Source organism: Panulirus ornatus, chromosome 16, assembly GCF_036320965.1.
Source record: "Panulirus ornatus isolate Po-2019 chromosome 16, ASM3632096v1, whole genome shotgun sequence".
NCBI classification, from domain to species: domain Eukaryota; kingdom Metazoa; phylum Arthropoda; class Malacostraca; order Decapoda; family Palinuridae; genus Panulirus; species Panulirus ornatus.
Window position 1 is genome coordinate 48410325 of NC_092239.1, and position 15651 is coordinate 48425975.

Below are 15651 nucleotides of genomic sequence, written 5' to 3' on the forward strand. Positions count from 1 at the left end.
GGTAGCATTAACGTCTGCTACACAGGGGTCCCGTGTTCGATCCTGGCTGTTGGATATTTGTATGTTCTCTGAAGGTGCGCGTTACTTTGTACTTTGTTCGTATTAATTTACCTCTGCATTGTAAAGCTAGGTTCGGTAAAATCGAATACATAGTATTCGAAAAGTTATTTCCTTTTAACCAGACCCATAGCGTAGCGATAAAAAACCTGACTGGTACACAGGGGTCCTGGTTTCTATGCTGTCTGTTGGATATTTGTATGTACTATGTTCGTATTCATATACCTCCTTGTTGTAAAGTTATGTTCGGTAAAATGCTAATTGCTGGGTATATGCGCCTGTTGGAAAATGACCGGTGTACACCCCGTTGCTCCCTAACGTGAGACGAAGTGTAGTCGAGTACACAGTATTCAAATAGCTATTCACCATCAGTCAGGTTCATCGCCTAACAGAAGTATTCCCTCCTGTCACACAGGGGTCCCGGGATCAATCATGGTTGTTTTAGGTTTGTATCTTCTATGAATGTGCGCGTTCCTATGTACTTTGTTCGTATTCATATACCTCCGCGTTGTACAGTTAGGTTCGGTAAAATGCTATCTGCTAGCTATGTGAGTCTGCTGGGAAATGACTATTGTAGTCCTTGTTGCTCACCAACGTTAGACGAAGGGTATTCGAGTCCATAATGTTCTAATAGTTATTTCCTTTTAGCCAGACCCATTGCCTAGCTATAGCATTCCTGCTTGGGATACAAGAGTCCCGGGCTCGATCCTGGCTGTTGGAGGTTTGTATGTTCTATGAAGGTGCGCGTTCCTATGGACTTTGTTCGTATTCATATACATCCGCGCTCTACAGTTACGTTCGGTAAAATGTTATCTCCTTGATATGTAAGCCTGATGGGAAATGACCGGTGTAGACCCCGTTGCTCTTCAACGTGAAACGAAGGGCATTCGTGTACATAGTATTGGAATAGTTATTTCTTATTAGCCAGGCACATAGCTTAGAGGTAGCATTCTCGCCTGTTACACAGGGGTCCCGGGTCGATCATGGCTTTTGGAGGTTTTTATGTTGTATGAAGGTGTGCCTTCCTATGCACTTTGTTCGCATTCATATACCTCCGCGTTGTACAGTTAGGGTCGGTAAAATGCTATTATCTGGCTATATGCGCCTGTTGGGAAATGACTGGTGTAGACCCCGTTGCTTACAAACTTGAGACGAAGGGTATTCGGGTACATAGTGTTCGAATAGTTATTTCCTATTTGCCCGACCCATAGCCTAGCAGTAGCATTCCCGCCTGTTGTAAAGGGGTCACAGGTTCGCTCGTGGCTGTTGGAGGTTTGTATGTTTCATCAAGGTGCACTTTCTTTTAAACTTTTTTCGTATTTATTTACCTCAGCGTTGAACAGTTAGGTTCGGTAAAATGGTATCTGCTGGCTATCTGCGCCTGTTTTGAAATGACCGGTGTGCTTCCCGTTGCGCACCAACGTGAGACGAATGGTATTCGAGTCAAAAATATTCGAATAGTTATTTCCTTTTAGCCAGGCCCATTGACTAGCGATATCATTCCCGTTTGTTACACAGCGGTCTCGGGATCGATCCTGGTTGTTGGACGTTTGTATGTTCCATGAAGATGCGCGTTCCTATGCACTTTGTTCGTATTCATATACATCCGCTTTGTACAGTTAAGCTTGGTAAAATGCTATCAGATGATTATGTGCGCCTATTGGGAAATGAGCGGTGTGGACCCTGTTGCTCATTAACGTGAGACGAAGGGTTTTCGAGTACAAATATTCGAATAGTTTTTTTCCTATTAGCCAGGCCCATTGCCTAGTGGGAGCATTCCCACCTATTACACAAGAGTCTCGGGTTCGATCTTGGCTGTTGGAGGTTGGTATGTTCTATGAAGTTGCACGTTCTTATGCACTTTTTTCGGACTCATATTCCTCCGTGTTATACAGTTAGGTTCAGTAAAATGCTATCTGGTGGCTATGTGCGCCTTTTGGGAAATGACTGGTGTAGACCGCGATGCTTGCCAATTTGAGACGAAGTGTGTTCGAGTACACAGTATTCGAATAGTTATTTCCTATTAGCCAGTCCCATAGCCTAGCGGTATCTATCTCGCCTGTTACACAGGGGTCTCAGGTTTGATCCTGGCTGTTGTAGGTTCGTATGTGCCCTGAAAGTACGCGCTCCTATGCACTTTGTTCGTATTCATATACCTCTGCGTTGTACAGTTAGGTTCAGTAAAATTTTATCTACTGGCTATGTGCGCCTGTTGGGAAATGACCGATGTAGACCCCGTTGCTCAACAACGTCAGACGAAGGGTATCTAAGCACATAGTATTCGAATAGTTATTTCCTAGTAGCCAGGCCCATAGCCTAGTGGTAATATTAACGCCCGCTACACAGGGGTTCCGTGTTCGATCCTGGCTGTTGGAGGTTTGTATGTTCTATGCAGGTGTGCGTTTCTTTGCACTTTGTTCGTATTAATCTACCTCTGCATTGTAAAGCTAGGTTCGGTAAAATGCTTTTTGCAAGCTATGTGCGCCTGTTAGGAAATGATCGGTGTAGACCCCGTTGCTCACCAACGTGAGACGAAGGATATTCGAATACATAGTATTCGAAAAGCTACTTCCTTTTAGCCAGACCCACAGCTTAGCGATAGAAAACCTGCCTGGTACACAGGGATCCTGGTTTCGATGCTGGCTGTTGGAGATTTGTATGTTCTATGAAGGCGCGCGTTCCTACGCACTTTGTTCGTATTCATACACCTCCTTGTTGTAAAGTTATGTTCGGTAAAATGCTATCTGCTGGGTATGTGTGCCTATTGGAGAGTTACCGGTGTAGACCCCGTTGCTCCCCAACGTGAGACGAAGTCTATTCGAGTACACAGTATTCGAATAGTTATTTCCTTTTAGCCAGGCCCATTGCCTAGCGATAGCATTCCTGCCTGGGACACAGGGGTCCCGGGCTCGATCCTGGCTGTTGGAGGTTTATATGTTCTATGAAGCTGCGCGTTCCTATGCAGTTTGTTCCCATTCATATACCTCCGCGTTCTACAGTTAGGTTCGGTAAAATGTTATCTCCTGGCTATGTAAGCCTGTTGGGAGATGACCGGTGTAGAGCCCTTTGCTCTACAACTTGAAACGAAGGGTGCTCGTGTACATTGTATTGGAGTAGTTATTTCTTATTAGCCAGGCTCATAGCCTAGGGGTAGCATTCTATCCTGTTACACAAGGGTCCCGGGTTCGATCATGGCTTTTGGACATTTGTATGTTCTATGAGGGTGTGCGTTCCTATGCACTTTGTTCGTATTCATATAACTCCGCGATGTACAGTTAGGTTGGGTAAAGTGCTATTTTCTGGCTATGTGAGCCTGTTGGGAAATGACTGGTGTAGACCTAGTTATTTCCTATTAGCCAGTCCCAAAGCCTAACGGTAGCATTCCCGCCTGTTTCAAAGGGGTCACAGGTTCGCTCGTGGCTGTTGGAGGTTTGTATGTTTTATCAAGGTGCGCGTTCTTATTAATTTTTTTTCGTATTCATTTACCTCAGCGTTGAACAGTTAGGTTCGGTAAAATGGCATCTGCTGGCTATGTGCGCCTGTTGGGAAATGACCAGTGTACTCCCCGTTGCGCACCAACGTGAGGCGAATGGTATTCTAGTCCATAATATTCGAATAATTATTTCCTTTTAGCCAGGCCCATTGACTAGCGATAGCATTCCCGCTTGTTACGCAGGGGTCCCGGGTTCGATCATGGTTGTTGGAGGTTTGTATGTTCTATGAAGGTGTGCACTACTATGCACGCTTTCGTATTCATATACCTCCGCGTTGTACAGTTAGGGTCTGTCAAATGGTATATCCTGGCTATGTGCGCCTTTTGGGATTTACTGGTGTAGACCCCGTTGCTCATCAACGTGAAACGAAAGGTATTCAAGTACATAGTATTCGAATAGTTATTTCCTATTAGTCAGGCCCATAGCCTAGCGGTAAAATTCCCGCCTGTTACACATGGGTCCAGGCTTCGATCCTGGCTGTTGGAGGTTTGTATGTTCTATGAAGCGCTTATTAGGAAAAGACCGGTGTAGACCGCGGTACTCACCAACGTGAGACGAAGAGTATTCGAGCACATAGTATTCGAATATTCATTTCTTATTAGCCAGGCCCATAGCCTAACGGCAGCATTCCCGCCTGTTACACGGGGGTCCCGGGTTCGATCCTGGCTGGTGGAGGATTTTCATGTTCTCTGAAGGTGCGCGTTCCTATGCACTTTGTTCGTATTCAAATACCTCTGTGTTGTACAGTTAGGTTCTGTAAAATGCTATCTGCTGGCTATGTGTGCCAGTTGGGAAATGACCGGTTTAGACCCTCTTCCTCACCAACTTCATACGAAGGGTCTTTGAGTACATAATACTCGAATGGATATTTCGTACTAGGCAGGTCCGTTACCTAACGGTAACATTCTGGCCTGCTACACAGGGGTCTAGGTTCCATCCTGGCCGTTGGAGGTTTGTATGTTTTATGAAGGTGCACGTTCCCATGCAGTTTGTTCGTATTCATATACTTCCGTGTCGTTCCGTTAGGTTCGTTAAATTGGTATCTGCTGTATGTGCGCCTGTTGGGAAATGACCGGTGTAGACCCCGTTGATCACCAACGTGAGACGAAGGGTATTTAAGTACATAGTATTCTAATATTTATTTCCTATTACCCAGACCCATACCCTAACGGTATCATTTCCGCCTGTTACACAGGGGTTTCTGGTTCGATCCTGGCTGCTGGGGGTTTGAATGTTCCATGAAGGTGGACGTTTCTTTGCACCTTGTTCGTACTCACATACCTCTGCGTTGTACAGTTAGGTTCCGTAAAATGCTATCTGCTGGCTATTTGCGCCAGTTTGCAAATGGCTGGTGTAGACCCCGTTGTTCACCAACATGAGACGAAGGGTATTCAAGTATGTAGTTTTCGAATAGTTATTTCCTATTAGCCAGGCCCAAAGTCTAGCTGTAGCATTCACGACTGCTCCACAGGGGGCCCAACTTCGATTCTGGCTGTTGGAGGTTTGTATTTTCTATGAAGGTGTACGTTCCTTTGCTCTTTGTTCGTATCTATATACCTTTGCATTGCAAAGTTAGGTTCAGTAAAATGCCATCTGGTAGCTATGTGCGCCTGCTAAGAAATAACGGTGTAGACTTACGGTATTCTAGTACATGTAATTCGAAAAGTTTTTTCCTTTTAGCCAGGCCCATAGCCTAGCGAAAGCTTTCCTGCCTGGTACACAGGGGTCCCAGTTGGAGGTTTTTATGTTCTATGAAGCTGCACGTTCCTATGCACTTTGTTCGTATTCATATACCTCCACGTTGTACAGTTGGGTTCGGTAAAATCCTATCTGCTAGCTATGTGCACCTGTTGCTATGTGCATAGCCTAACGGTAGCATTGACGACTGCTACACAGGGGTCTCGGGTTCGATCCTGGCCGTCGGACGTTTGTATGTTCCATGAAGGTGCGCCTTCATATGCATTCTGTTGGTATTCATATACATCGGCTTTGTACATTTAAGTTCGGTAAAATGCTATTTGCTGGTTATGTGCGCCAGTTGGGAAATGACCGGTGTAGAACCCGTTGCTCAATAACGTGACACGAAGGGCTTTCGAGTACATAATATTCGAATAGGTATTTCCTATTAGACAGGTCCATTGCCTAGCAGGAGCATTTCCCCCTTTTACACAGGTGTCCCAGGTTCGATCCTGAGTTTTGGAGACTTGTATGTTCTATGAAGGTCAGGGGTCTCGGTTCGATCTGGCGTGTAGGTTCGTATGTGCCATGAAGGTGCGCGTTTCTATGCACTTTGTTCGTATTCATATACCTCTCGTTGTACAGTTAGGTTCGGTAAATTCTATCTCTGGCTATGTGCGCCTGTTGTGAAATACGACAGTGTAGGCCCCGTTGCTCAACAACGTTAGACAAAGGGTATTCAAGTACTTAGTATTCGAATAGTTATTTCCTATTAGCCAGGCCCATAGCCTAGCGGTAGTGTTAACGCCTGCTACACAGAGAGTCCCGGGATCGATCCTGGGTGTTGGAGGTTTGTATGTTCTATGAAGGTGCTCGTTCCTTTGCACTTTGTTCGTAATCATATTCCTCTGCATTGTAAAGTTAGGTTAGGTGAAATGTTATCTGCTAGCTATGTGCGCCTGTTAGGAAATGACCGGTGTAGACCCCGTTACGCCACCAACTGAGACGAAGGGTATTCAAGTACATAGTATTCGAATAGTTATTTCCTATTAGCCAGGCCCATAGCCTAACGGTATCATTTCCGCCTGTTACACATGGGGTTCCGGTTCGATCCTGGCTGTTGGGGTTTATGTCTATGAAGGTGCGACGTTTCCTTTGCACTTTGTTCGTATTCATATACCTCTGCGTTGTACAGTTAGGTTCGTAAAATGCTATCTGCTGGCTATTGCGCCATGTTGAAATGACTGGTGTAGACCCGTTGCTCACCAACATGAGACGAAGGGTATTCAGTATAAGTTTTCGAATAGTTATTTCCTATTAGCCAGGCCCAAAGCTAGCTGTAGCATTCCGCTGTTCACAGGGGTCCCAGATTCGATCTGGCTGTTGGAGTTTGTATGTTCTATGAAGGTGCGCGTTCCTTTGACTTTGTTCGTATTATATACCTTGCACTTGCAAGTTAGGTTCAGTAAAATGCCATCTGTAGCTATGTGCGCCTGTTAGGAAATGAACCCGGTGTAGACCCTTTCCCACTGGACGAGGTATTCGAGATACATAGTATTCGAAATTTTTCTTTAGCCAGGCCCATAGCCTAGCGTAGCATTCCGCCTGTTACACAGGGTCAGGTCGATCCTGGGTGTTGGAGGTTTGTATGTTCTATGAAGCTTGCACGTTCCTATGCACTTTGTTCGTATCATTACCTCCACGTTGTACAGTTGGTTCGGTAAAATTCTATTGCTGACTATGTGCCCTGTTTGCTATGTGCATAGCCTAACGGTAGGCATGACGACGCTAACAGTGGTCTCGGGTTCGATCCTGGCTGTTGGAGGTTTGTATGTTCTATGAAGTGCGCGTTCATATGCACTTTGTTGTATTCATAATAAAATCGCTTTACATTTAGTTCGGTAAAATGCTATTGCTGGATTATGTGCGCCAGTTGGGAAATGGACCGGTTGTAGAAACCCGTTGCTCATAACGTGAACGAAGGGCTATTCGAGTACATAATATTCGAATAGGTATTTCCTATTAGACAGTCCATTGCCTAGCAATTCAGGTGTCCCAGGTTCGATCCTGAGTTTTGGAGACTTGTATGTTCTATGAAGGTGCGCGTTCCTATGCACTTCGTTCGTATTCATATACCTACGCGATGTACAGTTAGGTTCAGTAAAAAGCTATTTGCTGGCTATGTGCGCATGTTGGGAAATGACTGGTGTAGACCCCGTTGCTCCACAACATGAGACGAAGGGTATTCGAGTACATAGTATTCGAAAGTTATTTCCTATTAGGTAGGCCCATAGCCTAGCGGTATATTCCCGCCTGTTACACAGGGGTCTCGGGTTCGATCATGGCCAGTGTAGGTTCGTATGTGCCATGAAGGTGCGCGTTTCTATGCACTTTGTTCGTATTCATATACCTCTACGTTGTACAGTTAGGTTCGGTAAATTCTATCTCCTGGCTATGTGCGCCTGTTGTGAAACGAACAGTGTAGGCCCCGTTGCTCAACAACGTTAGACAAAGGGTATTCAAGTACTTAGTATTCGAATAGTTATTTCCTATTAGCCAGGCCCATAGCCTAGCGGTAGTGTTAACGCCTGCTACAGAGATGTCCCGGGATCGATCCTGGGTGTTGGAGGTTTGTATGTTCTATGAAGGTGCTCGTTCCTTTGCACTTTGTTCGTAATCATATTCCTCTGCATTGTAAAGTTAGGTTAGGTGAAATGTTATCTGCTAGCTATGTGCGCCTGTTAGGAAATGACCGGTGTAGACCCCGTTACGCACCAACATGAGACGAAGGGTATTCGAGTACATAGTATTCGAAAAGTTATTTTCTTTTGGCTAGGCCCATAGCCTACCGATTGCATTCTTGCTTGTTACACAGTGGTCCCGGTTTTGATGCCTGCTGCTGGAGGTTTGTATGTTCAATGAAGGTGTACGTTCCCATGCACTTTGTTCGTATTCATATACATCCGTGTTGTACAGTTAGGTCAGGTAAAATGCTATCTCTTGGGTATGTGCACCTGTTGGGAAATGACTGGTTTAGTCCCCGTTGCTCACCAACTTGAGACGAAAGGTATTCGGGTATATAACATTCTAATAGTTATTTACTTTTAGCCAGGCCCATTGCCTAGCGATAGAACTCCTGCCTGTTACACAGGGGTCCCAGATTCGATCCTGGCTGTTGAATGTTTGTATGTTCTATGAAGGTGCGCGTTCATATGCACTTTGTTCGTATTCATATACCTATGTGTTCTACAGTTAGGTTCGGTAAAATGCTATCTGCTGGGTATGTGCGCCTGTTGGGAAATGACCGGTGTGGACCCTGTTCCTTACCAATGTGAGGCGAAGGGTATTCGAGTACATTGTATTTGAATAGTTATTTCCTATTAGCCAGGCTCATAGCCTAGAGGTAGCATTCCCGCCTGTTATATATAGGGGTCTCTTGCTCGATCGTGGCTGTTGGGGGTTTGTATGTTTTATGAAGGCGCGCGTTCCTATCCACTTTTTTCCTATTCATATTCCTCCGCGTTCTACTGCTAGGTTCGATGAAATGCTGTCTCCTGGCTATGTGCCCCTGTTGGGATATGACCGATGTAGACCCCGTTGCTCACCAACTTGAATCGAAGGGTATTCGAGTACATAATATTCATATAGTTATTTCCTTTTTGACAAGCCCATTGCCTAGCGAGAGCATTCCCGCCCTTACACAGGGGTCCCGGGATCGATCATGGCTTTTGGAAGTTTGTATGCTCTATGAAGGTGTGCTTTCCAATGCATATTGTTCGTATTCATATACCTCCGCTTTGTACAGTTAGGTTCGGTAAAATGCTATCTTCTGACTCTGTGATCCTGTTGGAAAATGACTGGTGTAGACCCCCGTTTCTCACCAACATGACATGAAGAGTATTCGAGCACATAGTATTCGAATAGCTATTTCCTATTAGTCAGGCTCATATCCTAGCGGTAGCATTCCGGCCTGTTACACAGGGGTCCCGGGCTCGATCCTTACTGTTGGAGGTTTGTATGTTTTATGAAAGTGATCGCTGCTATGATGTTTGTTCGTATTCATATACTTCCGCGTTGTACAGTAGGTTCGGTAAAATGCTCTCTGCTGGCTATGTGCGCCTGTTAGGAAATGACCGGTGTAGACCCCGTTACGCACCAACATGAGACGAAGGGTATTCGAGTGCATAGCATTCGAGACGTTATTTCCTTTTGGCTTGGCCCATGGCCTAGCGATTGCATTCTTGCCTGGTACACAGTGGTCCCGGTTTCGATGCCTTCTGTTATAGGTTTGTATGTTCTATGAAGGTGCGCGTTCATATGCACTTTGTTCGTATTCATATACCTATGTGTTGTACAATTAGGTTCGGTAAAATGCTATCTACTGGGTACTTGCGTGTGTTGGGAAATGACTGGTGTAGACCCCGTTCCTCACCAATGTGAGACGAAGGGTATTCGAGTACATAGTATTCGAATAATTATATCCTGTTAGCCAGGGCCATAGCCTAACGGTAGCATTCCCGCCAGTTACACAGGTGTCCTTGATTCGATCCTGGCTGTTAGAGGTTTGTATGTTATATGAAGGTGCGCATTCATATAAACTTTGTTCGTATTCATTTACCTCCCTGTTGTACAGTTAGGTTCGGTAAAATGGTATCTGCTTGATATATGCACCTGTTGGGAAATGATCACTGTAGACCCCGTTGCTCACAAAAGTGAGGCGAAGGGTACTCGAGTACATAATATTCGAATAGTTATATCCGATTAGCCAGGCCTTTTGCCTAGCGGCATCATTTCCGCCTGTTACACATGGGTCGCGAGTTCCATCATGGCTGTTGGAGGCTGGTATGTCCTATGAAGGTACACGTTCCTGTGCACTTTGTTCGTATTCATATACCTCCGTGTTGTACAGTTAGGATCGGAGAAATGCTATCTGCTGGTTATGTGTGCCTGTTGGAAATGACTTGTGTAGACCCTGTTGCTCACCAACGTGAGACGAAGGGTTTTCGAGTACAAAACTTTCGAATAGTTATTTCCTATTAACCTGGCCCATAGACTAGCTGTAGCATTCCTGGCTGTTTCACAGGGGTCCTGGGTCGATCCTGGCTGTTGGAGCTTTGTATGTTCTATGAAGTTGCGCGTTCCTATGTACTTTGTTCGTATTCGTATACATCCACGTTTTACCGTTAGGTTCGGTAAAATGCTATCTGCTTGCTATATACGCCTGTTGGGAGATGACCGGTGTAGACCACGTTGCTCACCAACGTGAGACGAAGGGTATTCGAATACATAGTATTCGAATTCTTATTTCGTATTAGCCAGTTCCATTGCCTAGTGGTAGCATTGCCGCCTGTTACACAAGGGTCTCAGGCTCGATCCTGGGTGTTAAAGTTTGTATGTTCGATGAAGTTGCGTGGTCCAAGGCACTTTGTTCGTATACATTTACCTCCATGTTTTACAGTTAGGTACGCTAATATTCTATTTGCTGACAATGTGCGCCTGTTTGGAAATGACCGTTGTAGTCCCCGTTGGTCACTAACTTGAGGCGAAGGGTATTCGAGTACATAGTACTGGAATAGTTATCTCCTATCAGCCAGGCCCATAGCTTAACGGTAGCATTAACGCCTGTTACACAGGAGTCCTGGATTCGATCCTGGCTGTTGGAGGTTTGTTTGTTCTATGAAGATGCGCGATCTTATGCACTTTGTTCATATAAATATACCTCCGCGTTCTACAGTTAGGTTCGGTAAAATGCTATCTGCTGGCTATGTGCGCCTGTTGGGAAATGGCCGGTGTAGATCCCGTTGCTCACTAACATGAGACGAAGGGTATGTGTGTACATACTATTCGAATAGTTATTTCCTATTAGCATAGTGGTAGCATTCCCGCCTGTTACACAGGAGTCTCGGGTTCGATCCTGGCTTATGGAGGTTTCTATGTTCCATGAAGGTGTGCGATCATATGCACTTTGTTCGTATTCATATACCTCTGCGTTGTACAGTTAGGTTCGCTAAAATGCTATCTGCTGGCTTTTTGCGCCCTTTGGGAAATGACCGGTTTCGAATCCGTTCCTCACCAACATGAGACGAAGGGTATTCGCGTACATAGTATTCGAATAATCATTTCCTATTAGCCAGGCCCAAAGCCTAACGGTAGCATTTCTACCTGTTACACAGGGTCCCGAGTTCGAGCCTGGCTGTTGGAGGTTTGTATGTTCTATGAAGGTGCGCAGTCCTATGCACTTTGTTCGAATACATATACTTCCGCCTTGTACAGTTAGGTTCAGTAAAGTGTTATTTGCTGGCTATATGCATAAGGCAGGATTTGACCGGTGTAGACCCCGTTGCTCACCAACGTGAGACGAAGGATATACGAGTAACAGTATTCGAATAGTTATTTCCTATTAGCAGGTCCATAGCCTAGCTGTAGCGTTCCAGCCTGTTACAGAGGGGTCCCGGGTTCGATCCTGCCTATATGAGGTTTTTATTTTCTTTGAAGGTGCGCGTTCCTTTGCACTTTGTTCGTATTCATATACCTCTGCGTTGTACAGTTAGGTTTGGTAAAATGCTATCTGCTGGCTATATGCGCGTGATGGGAAATGACCGGTGTAGACCCCGTTGCTCACCAACGTGAGACAAAGGTTATTCGAGTTTATAGTATTCGAATACATATCTCATATTAGCTAGGCCCATAAACTAACATTAGCATTCACGTCTGTTACAGAGTGCTCCCGGGTTCGATCCTGGCTCCTGTAGGTTTGTATGTTCTTTGAAGGTGCGCGTTACTATGCACTTTCTCGTTTTCATCTACCTCCGCGTTGTACAGTTAGGTTCGGTAAAATGCTATCTGCTGACTATGTGCGCCTGTTAGGAAATGACCGTTGTAGACCCCCGTTGCTCACCAACGTGAGACGACGGGTTCTCGGGTACATTGTATTCGAATAGTTATTCAATATTAGCCTTGTCCATAGCCAAGCGGTAGAATTCAAGCCTTTTACACAGGGGCTCTGTGTTCGAACCTGGATGTTGGAGATTTTATGTTCTATGAAAGTGCACGTTCCTTTGCACTTTGTTCATATTCATATACCTCTGCGTTGCAAAGTTAGGTTCACCAACTTGAGACGAAGGGTATTCAAGTACATAGTAGGGGGTGACTGTATTGTTGAATGTTTGGTAAGGTTTTCTAATGTATGCATGACTCATGATGAGGTGCCTTAGGGTTGGCGGAATAATTGCATAGTGCCATTTTACAAAGGCAAAGGTGATAAAAGTGAGTGCTCAAATTACAGAGTATTGTTTGTTGAGTATTCCTGGGAAATTATATGGGAGGGTTTTGATTGAGAGGGTGAAGGCATGTACATAGCATCGGATTGCGGAAGAGCAGTGTGTTTCAGAGGTGGTAGAGGATGTGTGGATCAGGTGTTTGCTTTGAGGAATGCATGTGAAAATACTTGGAAAAGCAAATGGATTTGCATGTAGCATTTATGGATCTGGAGAAGGCATTTGAAAGAGTTGATAAAGATGCTCTCTGGAAGGTATTAACAGGATATGGTGTGGGAGGCAAAATGTCAGAAGTAATGAAAAGTTTTTATCGAGGAAGTAAGGAATGGGTACGTGTAGGAAGAGAGGAAGGTGATTGGTTCTCAGTGAATGTTGGTTTGCGGCATGGGAGTAAGTCTCGCCTAAAGCGAATGTAAACTCGCGGTATAACCTCGGATAGGTGGAATTCTGAGATATATATATATATATATATATGAGAGTTGGGGTGAGAGAGTATCATTGAATTTTAGGGAGAATAAAAAGATGTTCTGGAAGGAGGTAAATAAAGTGCGTAAAACAAGGGAGCAAATGGGAACTTCAGTGAAGGGCGCAAATGGGGAGGTGATAACAAGTAGTGGTGATGTGAGAAGGAGATGGAGTGAGTATTTTGAAGGTTTGTTGAATGTGTTTGATGATAGAGTGGCAGATATAGGGTGTTTTGGTCGAGGTAGTGTGCAAAGTGAGAGGGTTAGGGAAAATGATTTGGTAAACAGAGAAGAGGTAGTAAAAGCTTTGCGGAAGATGAAAGCCGGCAAGGCAGCAGGTTTGGATGGTATTGCAGTGGAATTTATAAAAAAAGGGGGTGACTGTATTGTTGACTGGTTGGTAAGGTTATTTAATGTATGTATGACTCATGGTGAGGTGCCTGAGGATTGGCGGAATGCGTGCATAGTGACATTGTACAAAGGCAAAGGGGATAAGAGTGAGTGCTCAAATTACAGAGGTATAAGTTTGTTGAGTATTCCTGGTAAATTATATGGGAGGGTATTGATTGAGAGGGTGAAGGCATGTACAGAGCATCAGATTGGGGAAGAGCAGCGTGGTTTCAGAAGTGGTAGAGGATGTATGGATCAGGTGTTTGCTTTGAAGAATGTATGTGAGAAATACTTAGAAAAGCAAATGAATTTGCATGTAGCATTTATGGATCTGGAGAAGGCATATGATAGAGTTGATAGAGATGCTCTGTGGAAGGTATTAAGAATATATGGTGTGGGAGGCAAGTTGTTAGAAGCAGTGAAAAGTTTTTATCGAGGATGTAAGGCATGTGTACGTGTAGGAAGAGAGGAAAGTGATTGGTTGTCAGTGAATGTAGGTTTGCGGCAGGGGTGTGTGATGTCTCCATGGTTGTTTAATTTGTTTATGGATGGGGTTGTTAGGGAGGTGAATGCAAGAGTTTTGGAAAGAGGGGCAAGTATGAAGTCTGTTGGGGATGAGAGAGCTTGGGAAGTGAGTCAGTTGTTGTTCGCTGATGATACAGCGCTGGTGGCTGATTCATGTGAGAAACTGCAGAAGCTGGTGACTGAGTTTGGTAAAGTGTGTGGAAAAAGAAAGTTAAGAGTAAATGTGAATAAGAGCAAGGTTATTAGGTACAGTAGGGTTGAGGGTCAAGTCAATTGGGAGGTGAGTTTGAATGGAGAAAAACTGGAGGAAGTGAAGTGTTTTAGATATCTGGGAGTGGATCTGGCAGCGGATGGAACCATGGAAGCGGAAGTGGATCATAGGGTGGGGGAGGGGGCGAAAAATTCTGGGAGCCTTGAAGAATGTGTGGAAGTCGAGAACATTATCTCGGAAAGCGAAAATGGGTATGTTTGAAGGAATAGTGGTTCCAACAATGTTGTATGGTTGCGAGGCGTGGGCTATGGATAGAGTTGTGCGCAGGAGGATGGATGTGCTGGAAATGAGATGTTTGAGGACAATGTGTGGTGTGAGGTGGTTTGATCGAGTAAGTAACGTAAGGGTAAGAGAGATGTGTGGAAATAAAAAGAGCGTGGTTGAGAGAGCAGAAGAGGGTGTTTTGAAATGGTTTGGGCACATGGAGAGAATGAGTGAGGAAAGATTGACCAAGAGGATATATGTGTCGGAGGTGGAGGGAACGAGGAGAAGAGGGAGACCAAATTGGAGATGGAAAGATTGAGTGAAAAAGATTTTGTGTGATCGGGGCCTGAACATGCAGGAGGGTGAAAGGAGGGCAAGGAATAGAGTGAATTGGAGCGATGTGGTATAACGGGGTTGACGTGCTGTCAGTGGATTGAATCAAGGCATGTGAAGCGTCTGGGGTAAACCATGGAAAGCTGTGTAGGTATGTATATTTGCGTGTGTGGACGTATGTATATACATGTGTATGGGGGGGGGGGGTGGGCCCATTTCTTTCGTCTGTTTCCATGCGCTACCTTGCAAACGCGGGAGACAGCGCGAAAAAAAAAAAAAAAAAAAATATATATATATATATATATATATATATATATATATATATATATATATATATATATATATATATATATCATGAGTATGACACATTCACTTACTTGTGTTTGATATGGTATGAATGAACCATGAATGAACCTTTTCCAACACAACTGAATACCACAAATATTATGTCTGTAAGTTTCTGAAAACACATTAAGAACATTAGAAAAAGTCAAAAAGGCTTTCACATCTAAGCTGAACAATTCTCCAATCAGATTAAAGTTTACAGGTTCTTTCCACCAATCGTGTGCGAAATAACGTTTGTTCTCATGATGACGCTGACCAATGGGATTCCTTCTTGTCTGCCGTATGCTCATAAAACCATCGGACAGGGCCATCGAGAGTCACTTGTCTCTGTACCTCTGTCCTGTCAAGAAGCCGGCCTTCCAGCAAATCACCTACTCCTCTGTGTAAGATCTTGTCTAGTTCTTTGTGTCTTTTCTAAACGTAAACTGTTGGTTGTTTACCTATGGTAACGGCTAGCGATGCTATGGTTCAGGAAAGTACAACATACTGAGAATTTGATGATCATTTAGAAAAATTTCAGATGATCCCTACTATCAGAAGTATTATTCTACTTGGATATATATATATATATATATATATATATATATATATATATATATATATATATATATATA